Raw genomic sequence first — 24,300 nt, 5'->3', positions numbered from 1 at the left:
AGAATTCAGGACATAAAATGACTTTAAGACATGAAGCAACCCGTGCTGGGGAAGAAGATGGGGGGCATGTGAACCTTCACTGAAAGTGGCGCAGGTGTGGGGCCAGGACCCGCAGGCTGGCTGTGCTGAGGACCCCTGTCCTACAGGCCGATACCTGAGCCCTTGCCCCAGATTTGTGATTTTGCTGGCTTATGGTTCCTCGAGCATGGTTTTCTTAACACCCCCTATCAGGTGGTTCTAATGTTGATCCAAGGTTAAGAATGGCTGTACTAACTCATATCTTGGGAAAAGGCGGGACACAGAAATCTCTGAACTTACAGTATATTTGGAAATGTCACTTGCAGGTTACAGAGGTAAATGTTCAGTGAGTGACCTGGCAAATTTAGCGTTCCAGACGTGGTCTTGAAATCAAAGACGTGGTTTCAGTGTTGAGCTATTAAACTGTCCACATCAAAATGTCATGTGGCATGTCTACTGCCTCTTTGAGGCCACCCAGAAAGGATTTCTTACACAAAATGTCCTGGGGTTTCTCAGTGAGGCTCACCTGTATCTGAGTCATCTGGGGACAGTTATTGAAGATGTAAACATCTTGGACTTACCCTAGAACTAGAGAATCAGACTTTCTGGAAATGGAGCCCTCACATGTACTCCACAAGTGATTCTCATATGCTTTAAAGTCTTAGCACAGTTGCCACAATCACCCACCCGCTCATTCATTCATTCATTCAGCAATATTTATTAAGCGCTCCTTGTGTGTTAGGAGCTGTGCTTGGTGCTAGACATATACTCATGGGTTGATAGGTTTGGTTTCTGCCCTCACAGATTGTTTTGAATCTGGGCTTTTGTCATTTTTCTTCCTCTTTTCCCAATTTCCCAATTTGCATGTAGGTGCACTTGGTTTTTCTACCTTCCGATAGCTTTAGTGTTCTTCATATACAAGTTAGAACCTTAGGTTTAATGGAGTTTCTGCCATGTTAAAAATGTAATCGCATTAGTCACCAACTCCCAGGTGACTGGGTCTGTCAAACCTTTATCCACTCACTCCTTTACTTATTCATTCACTTATTTTTTCACATATTTATTAACCCATTTACCTATCCATCTTGCTATCTATCTCCATCAGTGCCAGCAAAGCCTTCATAATAAGATAAAAATCATACTTTACTTGATTAATTTCCAGTCAATTAAATGAGTGAAATAAAGTGGGTTTTCCTTATTGTGAGGTTACGATGGATCCATCTGCATAAACTCTATATCTCTTGGATCTCATTACTTGACAACTTGATGATCACATCCCAGGGACAGAAATGCAAACCACAACATGCCTGTTTATTTTGTCGAGTGTGTTATGGCGGGCCCCTGATGGGAACATACTGCTGAGAGTATCCGTTTCTGGGAAAACACAAGGTTCGCCCGCCGCCTTCAGTGTGATTGACTGGCTCTTGCTTAATGATGATTCCACCATTCCTAACGACCCGTGCCCTGCCCAGCTCCGCTAAGAATGTCAATTTCCTGGAAAACAAGGCTCAGGTTTTATTGTCACTATGTCTCCCAGCTCCTTCTCCTTGATGATATCGGTCCTAATGAGGATTAAACAGTCTGACTCCTGGCAATGAGGACTGGAAGAACCTTAATGGCACTGCAGCCATTTCATGCATATCTTGGTGGCTAATGTTGCCATTTTTTTTTGGCTTCAGACACTTGCAAAAGGTGGAATGTGGGAGGCTTTCCTGCAGTGAGCTTTCCAATGAGAGAAATAAAGAGTGAACTCAAACATGCTTGTACTAGGCATTTCGTAGTTCACAGAGAACTCCTGCATTCATGATCCAACTCACAACAGCCAAGCGGGGGAGACAGACAAGGTGGGGGACTATGTGTTTCTCAGATGGCATATGATTTTTTTTATAAAATATATTTTTATTGATTTCAGAGAGGAAGGGAGAGGGAGGGAGAGATAGAAACATCAATGATGAGTCATTGATCCACTGCCTCCTGCATGCCCCCCCCCACCCCCCCGGGGATCGAGCCTGCAACTTGGGCATATGCCCTGACCGGGAATCGAGCCATGATCTCCTGGATCATAAAATGACGTTCAACCGCTGAGCCACACCAGCCAGGCTGGCATGTGATTTTTGAAGTACACATGAGAGAAATGGTAAAACAGACCATTCAGCTCACCTGGATTCAGGCACAGTGCTCTTTATAGCCTGACCATTCCAAGTGTGGTCCATGGCCCAGCAGCAGCTGCATTGCCTGGGTGCGTGTTGGAAATGCAGGATCTCCGACCCTACTCCAGATCCACTGCCTCAGGATCCAAGTGTGAACTACCAAGATTCGCTGGCCAGCCTTAGATATGTGAAAATGTGAGAAGCGTTGCATTTAGCATATACTACTGTTTCCTCCTCTCTGCCCTTGAAATGACCACATTGCTGATACTCATCCTTGAAAATAAGTGGGAGGGGAAACCCCCCCTATACCTACTCCTTAAGAAATACTCTACTATGTGGAAGATGTTTTGTAAATAGAGATGCTTTAGAATACTTTACATGTACAGTAATAGAGAGAGAGTAAATGAGGGTACCTTCATATGTAATTTTTGCTGCTGTTGCAATGTGTTAAATAGAAGGTTTTTAATAACAAGGGGAAGTGCATATATTTAAAATAGTTGAAGAAACATTATGTAAGTACATATAAAATATGGAAGCTTTCCATTACCACTCTGTGTAAAATAGTGACCACCCCTGTCCCCACCTCTAGCTTAGCACTGTCTTTCCAACTTTCCCGGGTTTCACATTTTCCACAGCACTGATCATCTGACACACTGCATGTTTCTTTCTTTATGGAACAGTGAGGTCAAGGAACTTGTCTCTTTTAATAACTGCTGAGTCCTCAGAGCCTGGCATATAGTAGTCACTCAGTGTATGTATATTTGGTCAATGGTATCATTAAACCTGATTAAAGAGTATGTTGTTTTAAAAAGAAGTGATTTCTGCATCCAAGAATAATGGTGGAACAACACTTTGTCAGTATTAATTCAGGGTTCTCCAGAGAAAGAGATACTAAATATAGCACATACCCACATTCCGGACACTAGGGAGAGTTCAAGAGGTATCTCCACTACCAGAGAATATATTTCTCAATATAACTCATTGCTTTTTGCACTAATTTCTATTCACAGTGAAATAATTAAAAAGTCTGATGTGAGTTGCTGAAAATTACACATGCATATATTCTGATCACTTGTAAGGTATAACTTGCAAATATATAATTGTAAATTGATATGGTGGCCTCTGAGTTCTACATTGATCTCTTGTGATTTGGGTCACTGTGAATGGCTATATGAATGAATGGATGAATGCAATTATAAGTGAATTAATGTATAAATGAATGACTGGTTTCCTCTACTTGGAATCCTACTTGATGGGCAGTGTTTCTGTATTACTCATTTCTGCACCTCCTAACATATTGAATGGAGTAATGGCCATTTCCTGAATGTCACCCGAACAGAGTAAAAAAAAAAAAAAAAGAGCTACACCTGTTGTCTTTCATCCTAAGGCCCAGGAAATAACTTTCTACATTAAAAAAAAAAAAAAGTGGGTTGTTTTAGAGTCTTAATATTGGAGGTGCTGGCAAGATGATCACACAAGGTGTCTCCGGGGCTGTAGGCCTGATATAGTCTTCATGACTCAGGGTCTCAACTGAGCATTATGGGTTCAGAAACAAGGTCAGAGCACTCAAAAGTAAGTGGCCACTTGGGGCTGACTCACAGTGACCCAAATCATAAGAGATCAATGTACAACTCAGAGGCCACCATATCAATTTACAATTATATATTTGCAAGTTATACCTTACAAGTGATCGGAATATATCCATGTGTAATTTTTAGTAATTCACATCAGACTCTTTAATTATTTCATTGTGAATAGCAATTAGCACCAAAAGCAATGAGTTATATTGAGAAATATATTCTCTGGTAGTGGAGATACCTCTTGAATTCTCCCTAGTGTCCGGAATGTGGGTATGTGCTATATTTAGTATCTCTTTCTCTGGAGAGTTCTGAATCAACACTGACAAAGTGTTGTTCCACCTTTATTCTTGGATGCAGAAATCTCTTCTTTTTAAAACAGCATATACCCTTTCATCAGGTTTAATAATACCATTGACCAGGCTGAGGGATTTTTTTACATCCTGCCAAGCTTTGACTAAATTTTCAACCACATCTATTCTCACCTTTGAACTGGGATAAATCTGGTCTATAAAGAAGACTGCTTCAGATGACTAATCTCATGAATTTTGTAAATTGACCCCTGAAAACACAATCGAGCCTCCTCTTTTAGGACCCTGATCCTTGACCACACATTGCTTAGTTATCTTGAGTCTTTCCCTGAATCCGTATTTCCATATAATGTCTATCAGCTGACCCAATTATATTTCAGTTCACGGATAGTTCTAGGTAATAGTTCCATTTTAATATGCTCATTAGCCACCATAATGATTTCAAGGTCATGTTCTGGGTCTTTACTCAATGTCAGGTATGTACTCATGCCCTTCGGAAATCTATTACATATAGTCACAGTAGATTGTGTCCTATAAAGGAACAAGACAGAAATCAACAGAAATAACTTAAATACCCGTCCTGAAACAGACCTCACTTCCCATGGTAAATTACTTTGCCTTGGTAAATCCAGTATTTCTTTTGGACCTTTGACAATAATAGTGCATTGCACTTGGATGACACTTTGAATCAATTTATTGAACTGTTTCTATCTTCCTTAACTTACTCCCCCGCCCCCCCCCCCCAAGGAAAACTGTGATCTATATATGACTAGTGAAAAGCATCATGGTATCGTAGGAAACAGAACATTTGGAGTCAATAAGATCTGGGGGCACACATAGTGTATTGCCTCTTACTGATCATGTGATCTCACTTAAGTAAATTACACCTTCTAAATCTCAGTTTCCTCACTTTTGGAATGGAGCACAAAGGCATCTCCTTGGCCGATGTGTTGGAAGGTCAAGGGAGATGAGGCTTGATGTACCTGGCCCCGTGCCTGCTCCCTAGTGGATTTCCTAGATGCTATTTTCCTTGTCTCACCCCCCTGTTTAGTGCGGGGCTCACATGTAGCAGTGGGTGTCTCCCCAGGCAGGCATCCGTGATTGCAGAATGACAAAGCATGAAGTTTACAAAGCACCCAGTGCTCTAGAGGTCCGGCCACCCCCAAGGCAGATGTCCTTCCTCAGAATCGGCGCTGCTCGGATCCCCACGGCTCCCCTGCAGCCCTTCACTTGTACCTGCCCCACGGCGCTGAGTCCTCCCACCCTAGAATTAGCTTCTCGCCTCTCTGTCTTTCTCATGAGACTGCCTCTCCCTCCCACCCTTAGACTGGGAAACAATTCTTTCCACTTCTGCCTCCCCCACAGCCCACAGGGTGATACCCGGAATATTGCAGGAGTTAATAAAAGGTAATCAAATGGGACTGAGGCCAGAATTAGCCAACTGTTATCATGGGTTTTCAGGCACAATTTTTCAGTCCTCTCTGGCCATCATCAGTTTGTCAGTATCTCTCTGCCTGATGGGTTTCTGATTCACAAACTTCTCCTGAATCCAGTAACTGTGAGTTATCTCATTTCATCTTCACTCCAACCCTGGGAGGGAGGTGTGACTACTGATTAGCCGTTGAAGAAAGGCTAATATTTATGAGGTACCTACTTTGTTTTTTAAATTCTCACACAAAGATATGTTTTTATTAATTTTAGAGAGAGGAAGTGCAAGGGGGGGAGAGAGAGAGAGATCAATGTGTGAGAGAAACATTGATCAATTGCCCCCCATATGTTCCCTGACTGGAGATTGAACCTGGAACCTACATATGTGCCCTGACTGGGAGTCGAACCCGCAACCTTTTGGTGTATGGGACTAAGCTCCAACCAACTGAGCCACCCGGCCAGGGCAAATACCTACATTTTGTTCCACATTGTACTTGGTTACTCGCGAGCATTATCTTCTCTGATTCACTTGACTTTAAGGGTCTCACAGGGCAGAGATCGGGTGTCTGTCTTGTTTTCTGGTGTATCCCCACCACCTCACACGTTGCCAGGCGCAGAGCGGCTGCCAGCATGTATGTGTAGAATGAGAGAAACATTATTCACCGGCTCTCTCACACAGATGCTGTCTTTATCTCCATTTTACAACTATGGGATAAAGCACTGGAGACTGAGAGAGGTTAGCAACTTATCCGTAGTCACATAGTATTTTATCACAAGAAGCAGACCTAGTATTTCAAATGAAGTGTGTTTGGCCAAGTACTTAACCTCCAGTATCCTGCCTAAAGAAATACAGGCAAATATTTATGAGCAAAAAAAAATTAAAATTAAAAAGTAGGTGGCATTGTCATTCTCTATCAGCTCTGCATATGGTTAAAATTCTTTAGCAGGCAAAAGAAATAATGGGTCATAGAACACTTCTCAGGCCTGGCCTCTCACCTTTCTTTGTTTGAATATTGCTACTTTCAAAATCGTCAAGCCTGTGACGGTTCATGGGGTAATGCTGAGCACATGACAACTGCCTCCGAGTCAAAAGCTGTATCCCATCAGTTTAAATATAACAATGGTAGGTTCTTTTCAAAGGGTACATTTTCCCTCACAGCTGCCAGTGTTGCTTTCTATACAAACCTAAAAATAATGATCTTTCCATTATGGGAGCATGGGTATTGTTGCTTTCCCTCTTAGCTTATATTAGTGCTTAAATAATACACCCCGAGTCTCCGGGGGTATAAGCTTGGCGGGGAAACTTTCCCTGAGGCCAAAAAGTGGCTTTAGCTCTGAGCAGGAGGCTTCTACCGTAGCCTCCTACAGAGCCTGGGGCAGGTAGAATTACAGTCCCAAAATTGGCTCCAGCATCGTTGTCTGAGGGCCACGAAAGGTCACTGATAACGTCTTTGTAGACACCCCCAGCGCACTTTGCAACGGCAGCCACTCTCCCCTATCTCTCTGTCCCACTCATTAAAACAAGGTGCAAAGTGGCCTGTCCTCATTTGGCAGGGCTGCAAAGGAAATCTCTACTCAAGTGCTTGAATGCAGGACAGATCTTTAAATGTAATTGGTGCACTGGTGCTTTTTTCAAAAGCATAAGAGCAACACTGTTGTTCTAGTACAGTCTGACACTTGTGGGGGGAATGGGACACGGTGATCAGGTGAGCAAACCAAGCTCCAAGGCAGTGGGTCATGGAGTGAGTGGAAGGTGAAGAGGTGGAGAGGAGTGTAGGGTAGGAGAGCCCTGGAGAGGCGAGAGAGGAAGCCAGAGCATGAAGGTGGGAGAAAGATATTTTGATAATCCAGAAAATTGTCTCCAAATGATCTTGTCACATAACATTTAGGTCCTGGGATCTGAGAGTTAATATAGAGTCATAGTGATTTTTTTCTTCTTGCAAAAATTACAGGGGAAAATCGTAAATTTATTTTCTTGTTTTCTCTTTTTTCCCCCCTTAAACGTCTGCATCTTCTATTGTGTGTCTACGGCAAGTACTGGGTTATTGTGTTATTACACATTTAGGGAGGAACCGCCGAGAGTTTTGTCAGTGTGGGGCTTACCGTCTGCACGTGAATCTTGACTTTGATGGTCGGTTAAGGCTCAGTTAGCCTAACTCCCTGTCTGCGATAATCCCTGGAGGAATTCTTTAATTGAAGACTTATTAGAGATGACAGGATTAGCTGAAAATGATGGAGCCACACTCTGGAATGAGAACCAGACACTGTATCATGCACTGTTCACTGAGGCATAATTACATACAACACGCTGCAGGTGGCATCCTGGGGGTTGCTAATACGAATTTCTAGGCCCTCTTTACCATGGAATTGCTTACAAGAGAAGTCTGAAGATTGATCTTCTTAGGTTGTCCGGCTTCTGAGGATTCCCTTCCATATGTTCTAGGTGGCCCTTAGCCCATGTTAGTTGGTGCTGCAGTGGTTGACTTCTCCCATCAAACTTTATTTTTAAGCCCTGTTTTAGAGCTCATTTAAAACCCCTCTTTGTCCATTACATTGCTGAGGGGACTTTGCTTCCCTCTACCATGCTCTGCAAATGAGATTGCTGCCATCCAGTCACCTTGGGAAGTGTCTGTCCTCTCTTCTCTCAGTCTTAAGGATCTCCTCCTCACATTGGAGAACTCTGGATGCTCTGGTCTCTGGGTTCTTCTTCCAGTGACAGTGCCAAAACTTTAATATAAAGAGTAATTTTAAAATTGGATCCAAGCTGAAATACATCTTCTATTGGACATATGAGATTTCTTTTGACACCTAAAAAAACCCTTCCAACTCCAATGGCTCAAGATAGTCTTGTTTAAATATTCCACAAGTCATTGTCCAACAAGCTCCTAAAAATATCCAAAGAAATGCACACTAAGGAAACAAATATTAATGTAAATATTCAGAAACTGTTATTTAGGCTTACTGTAGCATCTGTTTTCTCCCCTTGAGTGAATTGTAGGCAAAGAACACAATTGTGGTGGTGGTGGTGGTGGGGTGTCTGGGACTATTCTTGGTTTATGTGAGGACATAGCTATGGTGATATGTCTTGATGTTCTACAAAGACTGCCAAGAGTTCCAGATTTTCTACCTCTGAACAGCTTAGAGAATTGTAGACATATAGATTTGTGTTCTATTTTATTTAAATTCTCTTCCTGGATGTCCTGTGTACTTGTTGTAAGACCTTAAATAAACCCTCTGTTCTTGATTAACTTCAGCTTTCTAATCTATACCAGGGGAGGAGAAAGCTGGAAAGTACCTACCCAGTTTTCTCTGCCATGTTTCTATAATATCAGCCGCTGCTTGTATTGTTATCATCACTCCTATTAGTAATAGTATTCATATTTTCTGGTTTAAAACTGCAAATCAGATGCAGCCTGAGTCCTTGGGGGGAAGCTGAGCTGTTTCATACATAAAAGACCCTATTTATTTTCTTATCAGCAGCATTTTTATTCCTCCATCAGCCACCACCCCAAGAAACTGTCCTTTGATCGAGTCACCCCCGACATTTTTACAGCTTTATTTGTCTTGATTAAAAGTTAATTTGATTCTGTTGGATTTCTGTGTGACCAACATTGAGAGAATTGACTCAGAATTCTTGACTACTGCCATTCCAGCAAAGTATTATATTATTTAAAAATGTTAGTGTTTTTCCAAATTCAAATATTTCTACCTGGAAGTTGTTATATTTGAATATTTCCTCTGAGGGACAGATGTGATTGATGTTATTTGCCCTCTTGAGTATTAATGGAAATTTTCCCATAAGCCCCCCATTCATCAGAGAGAGAGATGACAGGCTGAGCAGCCGGATTTCTGTGTTGCTATGTTTCCCACATAGCCTCTGCTCCCATTAAAAAGTATGCTGAGATCCAGATTTATCGTAAGTAAGTCTCTTGTATAGTAGCTATGTTATTTAGGATCATATAATCATTTATCACTCTAGTGGATTTATTGTTTTTTATTTCACCCATAGTGTTTCTGAAATCATTAAATAAACATCAATAAGAATCATAAACATATTTTCCGTTCTGAAACAGGGACGGCCTTTGTCTCATAAAGCCTCAGACATAGTTCTTAGCCTTATAGATGCCGACCGATGACACGGAAGCAGGCCACGTGGCACCCTAACCCTGGCTCAAAGGAGCACACTTTTCTAAAACCCCAAATCCCTTTTCCCAGATGCAGGATTTGCATTACATTTCTCTGATTTTACCTCTCTACCAACACATACCAATCCCAGTTTTGTGCCAAGAAGCTGGACCATTCCTGAGATGTGTAAGAGAGGTACAAGGCCGCCTTCATTTGGAATCTGGAGATCTGAGTCCTCGGCGATCTTGTCTTCTCGTGGCATAATTCCCGAATCGGGTGGCGTGCCGTGCAAGCACTGGCCCGTAAGCACTGCAGTACTTTCAGGTGCATCCTGGCACCCCTCATACCTGGACCCCCAGGACCATGATGCTTGAACCCCGGTGGTTCTTTGGGCTTCCAGCTAGCCAGCACCAGTTAAACATACAAGTATTGTAGTTGGATAATCGCCACATATCAAACAGGAAAGGGAAAGGCAAACTATTCTGAGACAAAAGAGAATAGCAATTATCTGTGGTGGCTGTTTCGCCAATTAGGAAATGGAAGAAAGGAAAGTTACACCATATCCTGACCTAAATGTCAGTGGGACAAAGACATGCTTGTCTGGACAAGTTAGCCTGCGACCTTGCCTCACAGAGGTAAGAGCCTAGTGTAGTTGGTCCCAGTTTCACAAAATGCCTCCTTCATGCTGCCACAGAAATCACCATGTCACCGAATTGTTGTGAGAGATGAGAATTGCCAGCAGCAGTGGGCGCCGCGTTGAACATGCTGGAAAGGTGGCCGCTCCCCTGTGCAACGATCATATTCAGGGCTGGCTGAAAACTCACCGCTCCGGTGGAGGCAGCGCTTCGCTCTCTTTCTGGAGGAAGGCGGCATGGTCCTGAATGGCATTTGACCCATCAGGTTTTTAAATTCATGTGCAAGGGAAGCGGTGGCGAGAAACCTTCCTTGATGGCCCTCGGTGGGTTGGGGACGGGAGGAAAGAGCGGGAGCCAAGAAGTGAAACTGCAGCTGTGAGCGAGCCCCGATCCTGGCAGGCCGGGAGAGCCCGGCAGCTCTTCAGAAACAGAGCGTCTGAACTTTATGTGAACACCTGGCGTCGTGTCTGTTCCCTGTGTCACAGGGAAGAATCTCGTGCACACTGTCCCCCCACATGTTAGCAAAACGCTTTAATCACATGAGCTTGGCACCCCAGGGCTCCACCTGTAGGATGGGGGTGAGAAAGACTTGAGGAGGATTGTGGAGAGATGTCCCCAAGATCATACAGTGTGTTCGGAGCGGATTTAGTTTGGAAGAGGGACACTGAGACTCCAGGCTTAGTGCTCTTGGTCCAGGGCTTGTCTCCTTGGTTTCCTGGGATGGAGCCATACTCTCTAATAAGCTCTGTCTGCATCGTTTCTCCGCCCGGTGAGCAGGGCATGGCTGGCCCGTGGTACTTTCCTTATTTAATAATCACGAGGATCAGTCTCTCTCGCACATTTCTCTCTTTTTCATTATTATTATTTTTAACCCTCACCGGAGGACATGCGTATTGATTTTTTTTTTTTTAATTTATTTATTTTTGAGAGAGTGTGGAAGGGAGAGAGAGGGAGGGAGGAATATCCATGTGAGAGAAACATCAACAGGTTGCCTCCCACACACTCCCCGGCCGGGGACTGAACCTACAACCTAGGTATGTGCCCTCCCCGGGAATCAAAGCCACAAAAACTGAGTCACACTGGCCAGGGCTCTCTCTTTTTTAAAATGTCAGATAAGAATATTGAGATTCTAACCGAGTTTTTAAAATAGGATATAACTAATATACCCTAAAATTCATCCTATATAAGTAAATAACTAAGTGGACTAATCCTTTTTAAACCAATCTGGACTGTAGGTCTGCTATATAAATACACTATAACGTACTTATGTGTACATTACTATTATTATCAATTTATACCTTTTATTGAATGTCTGCTAGTTGCTAAACAATACTGACTGCTTTCCACAGTTCTAGGAATAGCTTTTATCAACTCATTTTTACAAGTAAAGGAACTAAAGTTCATAAAGGTGACTTAAAAAAGGATATTGAGATTCTGAAGTCCCTAACACCTGCAGAGTCAAATTTGGAGTTAACTGCATATAGACTAGTACAAAAGCTTACATGCAAATACTAATGAGGCAGTAGGGAGTCAATCAGTTAAAGATTTTTCAGGTAGAAACTGTGTGTGTGTGTGTGTGTGTGTGTGTTTACCCAATTGGTGTAAAGTCATGGTGTGAGCATCATGGCGATCACATCTAAAATACCGTTCTCGAATCTTCCTCCCCAAGTTTCTCAGCTCAGTACATGACACTGCCATCCACCCAGTTGCTCTGTCCAGAAATCTGTGAGTCGTTCATGAGTCTTCTCATTCACGCCCTCGAGTTCAGTTTATCAGCAAGCCTTGGTGAGCTCTTCCTGCAAAATGCAGGCCATTTTCATCCAGGTCTCACCACCTACATTCCACCACTTTATCCCAAGCCACCATTGTCTTATGTGGATTGTTGCAAAAACCACCGAAATAGTCTCCCACTCATTCTTCCTTCCCTGCAGTCAACTCGAAATAACAACCAGCTCCTCCAAGAGTCCTTCCTCAGCACTTCTTTATAGACTAGCACGTATCCACTCTCTCACTCCCTTCCCTTACTTTGTGTTCTTAGCCCTCGCCATCACTGGAGCTACTCATTACTACCCCTTCCCTCCACTAGAATGAAGGTTCTGGAAGGCAGACTATCTTTTTGCTTTAAGATTGTATCCCCAGAACTTATTATATTAGTCCTAATTCAGAGTAGGCAAGCAATAAATATTTAACAAATACATGAACATTTCTGTGTGGTGGCCACACTGAGAATTTAAGTATTTTATCACTGATCATGTATATTTTTTGATGTATTTGATATTTTAATCTGTGAATTTTAGAAATAATGCTACTAATTATGACAATTAAAAATAAATCTGTCCATGGTCGCCTTCTGTTGGTTGGAATGAGAGCACTGTTCTTTAGATGCTAGCCACATGGGCTTCCCTTTTGAGAACTGCAAGTTCATGTTGAACCCCGAATCTTCTTACAGGTGACAGGATCAAAATGTTGATAATTTACTAGCTTGCAACTAATATTTCCATGTGTAAAATACTGTTTCAGTGTGTTCTTCGTGACTTAGTGAGGAAGAGAAAAATCCAAGGAGCTTGTTGGGAGACAAGGCTCTAAGGCCACCTGCTAGAAACAGGGAGTGTCCCTCCATCTCCCCGGACTGTCTTCCCATTTGTAAATTTGGATCTTCATAGCCAGGACTTTCAGGAAATACCTATCTATATTATTTTCATAGGTTGGTTTTGGTGGGGAAGGAAAATCTGCCTAGCTCTCATCAGTGTTTACCTTTGAAGGCCCCTTTTTGCCCACAGCTCCTCAAACAGATAGATTTAAAAAGAAAAATTAGAGACTGAAAATAAAAATGAAAGAAACAGAAAACCATTCCACTGAGCAGCTGGTGCCTTGGTTTTTCCCAGTCCACGTCTCCACTTCTCAGGAAGCACTGAGTGAAGGCAGGGGCCTGCAGGCCCTTGAAGTTGCCGGGTCCCTGCAGCAAGCCTGTCGCTCCAGAGTCGGTCCCTGAGAGCAAGCTTGTTGACTCAGGATCATTGCCTGGGGCCGAGCATACCATTCTCCTCTGGCGGCTTGATGGGCATGCAGGACAGCAAGAGTGAGGAGAGCAGAGAGACCATGAGGACATTTTATTATTTTTATTTTTATTTTTAAAATATATCTTTATTGATTTCAGAGAGAGGAAAGGAGAGGGAAGGAGAGATAGAAACATCAGTGATGAGAGAGTCATTGATCGGCTGCCTCCTGCACGCCCCTGACTGGGGATCAAGCCTGCAATCCGGGCATGTGCCCTGACCGGGAATCCAACTGCGATCTCCTGGATCTTAGGTCGATGCTCAACCGCTGAGCCACACTGGCCGGGCCATGAGGACCTTTTAGAGTGACATAGAATGAATGGGGCGGTGCTTGGAAGTGAAGAGGTGAGGGACAGACTGTACGGTGGCTGTGTCTAAGGTTGATGGAACCAGGGCAGTGGGAAAGAGGAGCTTCAAATGGGGCCTAAGCCGAGTCTGGAGTTGGAGGGAAAAGACCAAATAAGATAAATGTCTCCAGTGTGGCCTCTATGCCGCCGCAGCATGTTTGGTTTTCTTTGCCTGTCCCGAGCCATATCCTCCGGGGCACTCCCTTATTTTTTTTTCAGCCACTTCTTTAGCCATGGCACCCAGGACAACAAATATGACAACCCCCTTATGTCTCAGCCTTGCTGCCCCCTGGCAGACACTGCTCGTGATTCCTAGCGCTACGCAGAATCCCAAAGCCATCGCAGCCCCTAGACCGTGTCTCGCATGAAATACATCCTCTGAATCGCTCTTCTCCGTGTGTGGCCTGCAGCTCACCCGGGACTGAGCCACTTGGGTTAAAATGCAGATTTCTGGGCCCCGCCTCAGACCTGGTAAGCCAGAATTTCTTGGACCAGGTCCTGCCCTATTTGAGAAGCTCCTCAGGTGGTCTTCACGGTTCTTGTTTATTCCTAATTTCCAAGCCATGGGCACTGAAGTTCCGGAGCTGGGGCAGGGAGTCAAGAGAGAAAAAGAGCATTTATCTGTGTTCTCGAGGATCACAGGGAATATAATTAGATACGGAATAAACGCATTAGAGGCCTCAGATTCTGGTCATTAATTGCAAGATAACAATCAGTACCTGCTTGTGGGCTTCTGAGGCTGGGACTTAGATCTTCTCTTCTTTGTCCCCCCCCCCCCCCCAACTGGCAGAGCGCCTGTCCCAGCAGGGAGGCAACCAGGCTGTGTCCAGTGGAAACTAAGCAAAATCTGATTCCGCGTCTCTTGCAAGTGTAACCTTGGATGCTGTCAATGGCAGGAAAATGAAATAAGATTTGGTAATGCAATTCTTGATAACTATAAAAAACACCAAATAACATGGAATTTGATGATGATATTGATATTGTTATCAATGACAATAATTTAGCATTCATTGAATGCTAATAGCCAATTTAAAATTCACTATTTATTCAACAGCTCTTTATTGAGTGCCTGCTATTTGCCAGGAAACATTTTAGGCATTGGGAATAATCGTTGGACAAAGCAAAGAGCCCTGCTTTGATGGACTTCACATGCTTTGTGGTAGTAGAGAAATAAACAAGCATAAAAATAAACAAGAGCATTTTATAGTATGTAATGAGTATCACAGTAAAAAGAAAAAGTTGAGCTAAATGAAGTATTAAACTGCAGATGGGGATAGGTTACAATATTAAATAGGGAGGTCAGTACTTTGTTTTCTATAGGCCCAATGACATAGGCACTGTAATGATGTATCCTGTTTTTCAGAGTGGTGGATTTAGTTTTATACAGGTCTGTGAGTTTCCCTGCGATCCTGCTCCTGATAAGGGTTGGATCTGCAGTCAAGCCTGGTAGCCTAGGCTTCCGAGATTTCCAATTTATATATCCTTTCTCATTGGCAAATGATGTATACACCCTCTGCCTTTAAGGTCAGCTGCAGGGGTCTTCCAGGAGCTCCGGGGCAGGAATAAGCAATTCCAGCTTTGGTAATCCCAAGCTTAATTACCCGGCGGACACCAGGCGCCCTCCGTCACCCGCCGAGTCCTCTGTTCAAACAAGACGCATGATTCTAATAAAGAATCAATAACGTGAGGGCCGTTGCGTATTTCCTTACTCGCTGAAATGGGGGGGGGGCTCGCTGGGGACGGCACACTGGGGTGCAGGGGAAGGGGAATGAGAAGAGGGCTACATGTTTATTTTTAGTTTCAATTAATAATTTTTGCTGAGCCATCCAGTTTGGGAGAACTTTTTTAAAAACTTGCAGTATAATTAGTTTCTAATTGCTGGAGATGAGTAGACATCTGAGTGCAATATTCTTGTAATTTTTTTTTAATTGTGAAATTATTGGACATTGTTTTATACACTCCGACACTTTTGTTATTACCTGAGAGAAAGAAAATGATCGTAGGACCATGGATTGTTTGTGTGAAAGGAGACTTCTGAGATCACCTTGCCCAAATCTCTCATTTTAGAGATGATGAAACTTACAGGCTCTGAGAAGAAAAGTGCTGTGCCTGAGATTCCGTCAACCATGTCAAAGGAGAGGGACCCCATTTAGAAAAGAACAGATTATTAGCTGACTGGGAGTCATCTATTGTTACCCTCTCATTGCCTAACTAAGGAAAATGAACCCCGGTGCAAGCTCCTTGGCTTTCTCGTTGGAATCTTACCCTCTCCAAAACATTCTTCATATAACACACTGATTTTCTTTCATGCAAATATAGACATGTCACTCACTTAAAGAGCTTTAGTGATTTTCTGTCTTTAGAATAAAGTTGAATGTTGTTACTATGCACAAAAGACGTATTTTTTTCTTTACTCCCTTTGGCAGATGCACCTCTTGACACTGTCCTATTGTCCTTGTCCTGTACTGTGCCTTCCTCCACGCTCACCCGCTCTTTGACCTTGGTCTTCTCTTTGGCAGGCTTCATTTTAGGTAGGGCGCCCTCAGGATGTCCATCCCCCCTCACCTTTCCTGCCTAGGGGCTCCTTTCTGGTGGATTCCTCTATCTTTCTGTTGTTATGTATCACTAATGTTTTGTTGAGGTCCGTCTCTGTCATCACCAGAAGTCCAGCGAAGGCAGAGACCGTCATTGCGTCAGTCTTCGTATCATCATCGTTTGATAGTACCATGCCCTGCACATAGATAGCCTGCAAAGGATATTTGAAAGACTCAAAGAATGAATGAATGACGAATGACTCGTGGGTTGGTAAAGGTTATGGATATCTAATAAACTTTCCAAAAGTCCTTTTTCAAGAAGAAAATAAAACAAAATTAAAAATAGTATTTTGGCCTCCTGTTGAAAAGCCTCTAGTAAAATATATCTATGTAAAATTTCATAATATAGCTATGGGATTATAGATGATTGATAAAAAAAAAAAAAAAAATTTGCAAAGACACTTTGTTGCTGTTATCTCTCTAATCCTCAGCTTCTCACTATGTAAATCTTAGTTCAGTGGTTCTATATAGTTGGGACAAACTTTATCAAAATTGTGTGCATTGTGTTCTGAATTCTTTATTCATTTCTTTAGGACAGTAATTGAACTTATGCTAAATTTGACAATATGCTCCAGGGAGGGATGAACACATGAGCAAAGTTAAGGGAGCTCGTATTCTAGGAAGAGAAGTAGGAAGCACACAGAATTAGTTTATATCTAAATGTACTGTTCCTAATAGCCAAATGGATATGTAAAGGGCCAGGGGAGTCCAGAAGAGGTGAAAGATTACTTCTATTTGGGGACACTGGGGAGACTTTTTGAAAAGGAACCATTGGAGTGGAACCTTGCAGAGTATTGACAGGAAAAGATTTCATAGGTCGTGTTAAATAAGTGGAAATTCTCAAAGACACCCTGGGTTGTTCTCAGAGCAAGATAGTTCCATGAACTCTACTTGGAGCTAGTCTTACTGATTTTATGGAAACATTTGGGCTTGATGATCTCAGGAGTAATAAGGATAGGTATTATTTAACCTGAGTTGTTGATTATAGAATCAAGGAGGTCACCAGGTGCTAGCTAGGTAACTCTGCTTTGGATGGTAAGACCCAAAGGGTAAGTAGAGTTAATAAAACATTGCATATAGATACTTTATTCATTCAATAAATATTTACTCAGCATCTACTCTGGGGCAGGGTTACACTATTGTTGTTATGTGCTCATATCCACTAATCTCTCATGCGGGGTCTAATCTACTGTTAATGTCATTCAGTTTATCTTTCATTTCAACCACTGTAAATATTTTGACCATCAGAAATTCAATTTGGATCTTCTTTTTATGTCTTCCACATCTTTCCTTAACAAGTTCATGCTCTCCTCTACCTTCTTGGGCATATGAAATTCATTACTGCGCCTGTTTTAATGACCTTATCTGGTATTTCTGACATCTGTGTAACTCCTAGGTCTGTTTTCATTAATTGATTTTGCCCTTTATGGTGGGTGATATTTGTTTGCTTCTTTGCATGCCTAGTACTTTTTTGATGACACTGTGAATTTTACCTTTGAGGGTGCTGGATATTTTTGTATTGCCTTAAATAGATATGAACTTTGTTCTGGGACACAGACAGTTTACTTGAAAGCAGGTTTATGCTTTCAAGGTTTGCTTTCCAGCTTTGTTAGGTAGGTTCAGAGCAGTGCCTGGCCCTGCCAAGGTAACTGCAGACAGGACTGGAAATTGAATAAATGTAGAAGCTTTTTTTCATAGCTAATTTTTAAGTTGATACTTTTGTATGGCCCATGAATGATGTTATAAATATCCAAATGGCCCTTGGCAGAAAAATGGTTCCCCACCCCTTCTCTTAGCTGAACTGATAGATGTGGTGCTAGAGGGCCAAGAGAAGAGGGACCACAGGATAGGGGACAAATATTGTGGAGAAGATGATTAATTCAATTTGGAGCTTATTGAGTTGAAGAGCCTTTGGAAGGCTCTAGTGTGGAATATCCATCGGATACTTATGTAGAGAGAGACGGGCATTGATTAGAGGTAAATTTAAGATTATTACTATTAAAACGGTAAGGGAGGCTGTACACTGAGTAACACCCCTCACCATGTAGCTCCCATGAACTATTCACTATTCCCTTTTGGTGGTAGGCACTATTGTCTACCTACCCAAAGCCATTTCTTCATTTCCATTCTTCCTGATTGGCAGAACCTTACTTTTTTTAGTCAATCATCTGAAGACATATGCTCAGAGGGGCAGAAAACAACTCTAGACCAAGGTATGGGTACTGTCTGGAGACCTCAGTGATGGGCTTACACAGAGGAGACAGAGTGTCAGACCAAGCCAGGTCTAAATCCCAGCTCTCACACTTGTAAGTTGTGTGACATCTGGTCAAGTTACTTGACCTGATTAAGCATCAGGTATTTGACTCATATAATGGGGTCATAATGATACTATAATTCATGAATTTACTCAAAACATTGACTGTTTAGTCAGTTTCATACACACTGCTAGGTGCTAAAGAGAGAGTGGTAAGGAGAGAACCCAGTCCTTGACTTCAATGAATTGATCACCTCTCAACGAGTACAATATAAAAAGTAATGACAAAGAGTGGGGTAGGTAGGTAAATAAATAAATAATGCATAAATAAATAAGTTGAGCACAGTTATCTGTTAGAATTTATGTCTACTCCAGAGATTTAAGGATCAAACCAGATAATGTATGGACATCTCCAAATGCACTGCCTAGCACAACATCGTTACTCAATAAATAACCAAAACATTGCGCTGAGACACAGTAAATTGTTGAAAGCACCACTGTTAAAGGAAAGGATATTCATAAAAGCCCGTATATTTATGGGGTATGTGAAAGCGATGGTAATCAAGAAATTTAGCTGATTTGTTAATAGAGCCTGGCATTTGATCGCAGAGATCTTTCAATGACAAGTAAGAAGCTCTTAGGCATAAAGAAGTTTTGTACACCGCACGCACATGCACATGCACATATACACTTAAAACTTTTGTCACTTTCCTTTAGCTTGATAACTTTTACAAAGTAGCTTTGATCAATTTCTAACCAGAAGTGTCATCCGTGAATAATGCCATGAGAGTCATATCCTGCACAAGTATATCCGGAGCAAAGATAAAGTGTCGACAGGATGATTGAGTTCAGCTTGCAAAATTGATTATTTTACTTCCCCACTCTCTAGCCTTTAATTGAAATGGATAGATTTGACGGAGCACCCTTGGCCTTGGCCATGGTGTCTGGCAGAGCCTGAAAACTAACACCCTGACTTCTGAGGGCACCGAGCCAAAGGTTTCCATAGGTCAATTCTCCCTCCCCGTGCCGTCCCCGTGGGCGCGGATGGGATCAATGGGAAACTGGCCAGGTCGCCACTCTGACGCCTTCCATCCTCAGTGCAGGGAAATGGAGCTTACGTTACCCCAACAGCAGGGCGTAAAATTAGATTTTAGTGCACACTAAATCTTGAGTCAGTGCATACTAAATGCGCAGCCACCCATCAAGACCACCCCCACTGGGAGCGAAAAATATCCTTCCTGAAGAAAGAAAAATCTGAAGATCATTCCTCCAGGATAACTAACTGGTCCCTCTCTGGCTCCATTGGGAACAGTGGCCAAGTGACCCTAACCTCAGAGTTTGGTGCCACATTTTCCACAATGACCGTCTTTTAAAACACCAGGTAAATGGTGCAAGATGGCCCCTGGATCTGTGTGGTATTGGCTGAAGGTGCAGAGGCGGAGAAGGCCATTGCTTCCATTGTAAGATCCGAGACGTACCAGAGACCAAGGAGCTAATTGGACAGGTTCCACAAGCTTGAAAAACCAACCTAATGATCTATGGAGAAGGTGAACACAGTGAACCTTTCCCATGTGGTTTGTTGGTGCACTCATAGGGCTGTCAGCTTGGCTTGGCTTGGTCTTTGAAACAAGCCGAAGTTACTGGCAGGATTAGCCCAGTTGCCACACTTGTCTAGTAGCAAAGAGTACAGCACTCCCATTCGTACTAAAGTCTTATTCTAATTTTACCAAGGAAAAATGTGACTTAGAAGAAAATATGTACATGTGTGCACACATATGCTTAGCATCATGGAAAAACCAAATCAAAGGTGGGGATGGGTTGATGGGGATCGACTACTCCTGCCCTCTCTTTAGTTTTTCCATTTTCTGTTCTTAGAGGACCTTCCAGACTGTTAATAGCTGAATGCTACCCGTTGCCTCCATCGACACTCTAAACGCTGTCATTTTCTTTCCTGTGCAATGATGCCAGTGTCTCCATCCCTCCTGATGATTTTGTCTGATTGTTGCTTTTTTCCTGAGTCTTGATGGAGAAAGAGTAATTTCTAGTTTTGACCCTCTTGAAATTCCCACCTCCAACAATTTAAAGAAAACTTTCCTCCCCAACATCACAGCAAATCCCTTTATTGCAACAACAGTGGACATAGCTATGGAAACACTGTCCTCTTGCTCTTTTAATTCTTTCACAATGACTGGGAAAAATCATTCACTAGCCTATATGTTTTTGTCTAAAATTTTAAAATTTGTGAGAGGACAAAAAAATATATATTTTCTGAAGTCCTCTGTGCAAATTTTTACATCAATTTTATTTGAAGTGGCAAAAACATGGAGATGTGGGTAGAACATGCATCTCCAAATGTAGTATGTAGTAGGACAGTGAATAAATTGCAGTGTATTTAATAGGTAGAATATTATGCAGCAATTAAAATGATGCATATGAAGACTTTCTGTTGATGTGGGGAAGTGTTTATGGTGTAAAACTAAGATAAATCATAGACAGGAGTGCATATTTATCAACACACAAAACACATGTTACACTTATCTGCCTATCTACATAAACCTTAAAAAGACCACATAAAAGTTAACATTTCACCAAAAGTTTAATAATGGTTATTTTTAAGTTAAGAAATTATGAGTACTTTGTATTCATACATTTTAATGTTTTAAAGTGGTTAGTCACAGAGTTTTAAAATGAAAGAAAATCAGAGCCAAAAAGAACTTGACTGAAGGAAAAGAATATGAGGTGGTCCCTTAGTCATCCAATTCACTGACCTTTCTTCCTAAACCTCAGGAGTTCATTAATGTTATCCCAGCATCCACTGAGAGACAATGCATCTTTCCTAGAGGGAGAAATGACTTGCTAGAGTAAAGCAGTGGCTTAATAATGAGGTCAGTTCTGGACCCTACCCACAGACACTGACAGCTGCTGTGAATAGTTTGGGGGTCTTCTGCTTCTGCCATTCAAACAGCTCTTTTATGTTTTGTGACCCATGGCTCAACCGCAATTGTAAATATCTGCTTTCCTCTCCCTGAGAGAATTTTATTGGAAGCATTAAGAACCCTACTGGTATAGCTTTCTTCATGACATTTCCCAAAGTCACAAGGAATATGACATGACATTTTACAGGGTTGCGATTTTGCAAACATTTCTATAAAACATCATGGAAGTTTCTCATTAAACTAGACTAATTTGACCTGGACAACTGGTGGTTTATAAGGTTTCTTCTCACATTAAAATTTGGTGCTCCAACTTCTGATTCATTCATTTATTTTTTGCATATCCTTTGCTGAGCCATGGAGGCAACTCTGCCTTAGAGTCCAATTCCTTCGGATTTCTCATTACATTTGAGGAAAGATACCTATACCAAGACATACATTTGTTAAAGGAAATAAAAAGAGGGGAGATGAAACTCTTTGAACCTTGAAAGTCCTTTTAAATTTTAAAAATTTGCTCAAACTCTAGATTTACTAATAATGAGATTGTATGCACTACAGATGGTACATTGATTAAATCATATAAATTTATAGCTAGTTGTTTATTAGAGTGTGTTCTGTCAGTAATAGGTATCATACAAAAAAAGCATGTAGCTAACTGCATTGGGGAACTGTCAGGTTAAGTGAAGATATATACAGGGTGTCCCCCCAAAATGTATACACATTGTAATAGCTGATAACTCAACTTTGAAAATGAAATGTATTTAAGTAAATACTGCCTTTATAATTATTCAAAGTGTATGTATACATTTTTTTGGAAATCCTATATATTTACTACAAGATTTTTCAGAATTCTTAATTCATTAAAAAAAAAAATGTTGGTCTTCCAGGAGAGGTCCTTGAAGTCCTATGCATTTGAGCCTCGGTTCTCCCACATCTAGTGGGAGAGAATACCCACTACTGCATGCCAAGCTAACGGATGGATCTGCCTCCTCTGGCATATTTCCTCACTGAAACATCAATTATGATCAGAGGAGGTGGAATGGAATCCTTTTGTCCCCAAAGCTGGGGATGTGACTTGTCCAAAGCTATACAGACATATGCCCAAGTAGGAATTAGGCTGTTCCCAGTTTGCATTGCTACCTCTTCACCATTTGAAAGGCCTTGATTTCTGCAAATGCTATAAAGAATCTATACCTAATAAAGCAAAACATAGCCTGAAACTCTGTGTAAAACAGGTGCTACACGTTGTACATCCTGCATCTACTCAACCAATATCTGAGTGCCTACACTATGCCAGGTGCTGTGTTAGACACAAGAAATACAAAGCAGAAATCACGTCACCTGTGTGAACTTTAAACTCTAGGGGGAGGAAACCAAGGACAGTTAAGCAGACAGTCTTTGATGGTTGTGATACACGCTATAAAGAGCAAAACAAAAGAAAATTGCTAAGAAGCTAAATTTTTTATGGCCTTTTTGAGAAGTCCACTGCTGTGCCCCTAAAAAACAGATAGATGCTGGATGTCATGAGCTAAAGAAGCAGCAGAATCTCCACCCATGCTAACCAAACCTTTGACCTTTTAGCAGCCAACACTGCAACTGAATCTAGAGTTGAATTATTTTATTTTTCCATTGAATAACTTGGCAGCACCAAAGAGCTTTCCAAAAGGACCTGGCTTTACCACCAGTCAGATATTATGCTGAACCTGACCTCAGATTAGATGGAAAGTGCTGTCTTGGAGGCAAATGCCAAGTGCTTTGTGCATGTAATCACACTGTTCTTCATTATCTATTATTTATCAGCCTTGGGAGATTGGAGGAGAGAGAGTGAGACCCCTTAGTTTAATGTGAGGTCTTTATCTTTCAGCTCTTTAAGCTCAAACATGCCAAGAAGCGCTGTTGAATTGTTTTCAGTGAGCACACACATCATCGGCCCTCCTGTTCTCAGCCTCAGGTGCCCAACGTCAGAAATGACTGCACCTGAAAACTCAGTCAAGGTCTTAGGGAGCTGATGTTGGCAGGGAATTTAATTATAGACCCATGGGAAAGGGGTGAGAGGTGGGGTTTAGGGCAAACTGTTTTCCCCCCCTGGACAGTTCTAGTTCTTCCAGAAAATGGTAGTTCTCAACCTTAGCAATAAATTGGTGTTGCCTGGGGAGTTCAGAAATGCTGATGCCTGAGTCCCGCCCCTAGGGAGTGTGGGTTTGTCATTGTTTCCCAGGTGATCCTAATGTGCTGTCGGGGTGGGTGCCTAGTGATGAGCAACTTAGGTATGGGTCAAAGGTCAAATAGTTTAGGACTGTGTCACTCCTGCCTTGCCAGCCTTCAGCGAAGGTTAATTCAGTCAGTCAACAGGCAGAGCTTACTCTGTTCCCATGCTACCCTTTTCACCATTTTAAACAAAATGGTCAACTTACCTACATTTAAACTCAGAAATGATAAGGAGTTTTTTGTTGTTTATTTTTGTTTTGTTTTGAATCCTCACTGGAGGAGTAAGGATATTTTTGTTCCCATTGATTTTAGGGAGAGTGGGAGAGAGGGCTGGAGGTGGGGAGAGAGAGAAAAGCATCAATGGGACAGAGACACACCAACCAGAGGCAGGGATCGAGCCCACAACCCAGGTATGTGCCCTTGGACAGAAATCGAACCCGAAACCCTCCAGTGGGCAGGCTGGCGCTCTAACCACTGAGCCACGCCGACCAGGGCAGAAATGCTAAGGTTCTTAATGCTATTTACTCCACAGGGAGATTTTCCTTCCTTTCTGCTCTAAGGAGGCCGGCTGGCTAACAGTGTGAGGAGGAGGTTGGTACTTACCGCGTGTCTAGCCTGCATGCTCTGCGGAAGGGCAGGGTGGCCAGAGAAAACAGGAGCTGGG

This window comes from Miniopterus natalensis, chromosome 18, assembly GCF_054644295.1.
Source record: "Miniopterus natalensis isolate mMinNat1 chromosome 18, mMinNat1.hap1, whole genome shotgun sequence".
In the NCBI taxonomy this organism is placed as follows: domain Eukaryota; kingdom Metazoa; phylum Chordata; class Mammalia; order Chiroptera; family Miniopteridae; genus Miniopterus; species Miniopterus natalensis.
This window is presented reverse-complemented; position numbering follows the sequence as displayed.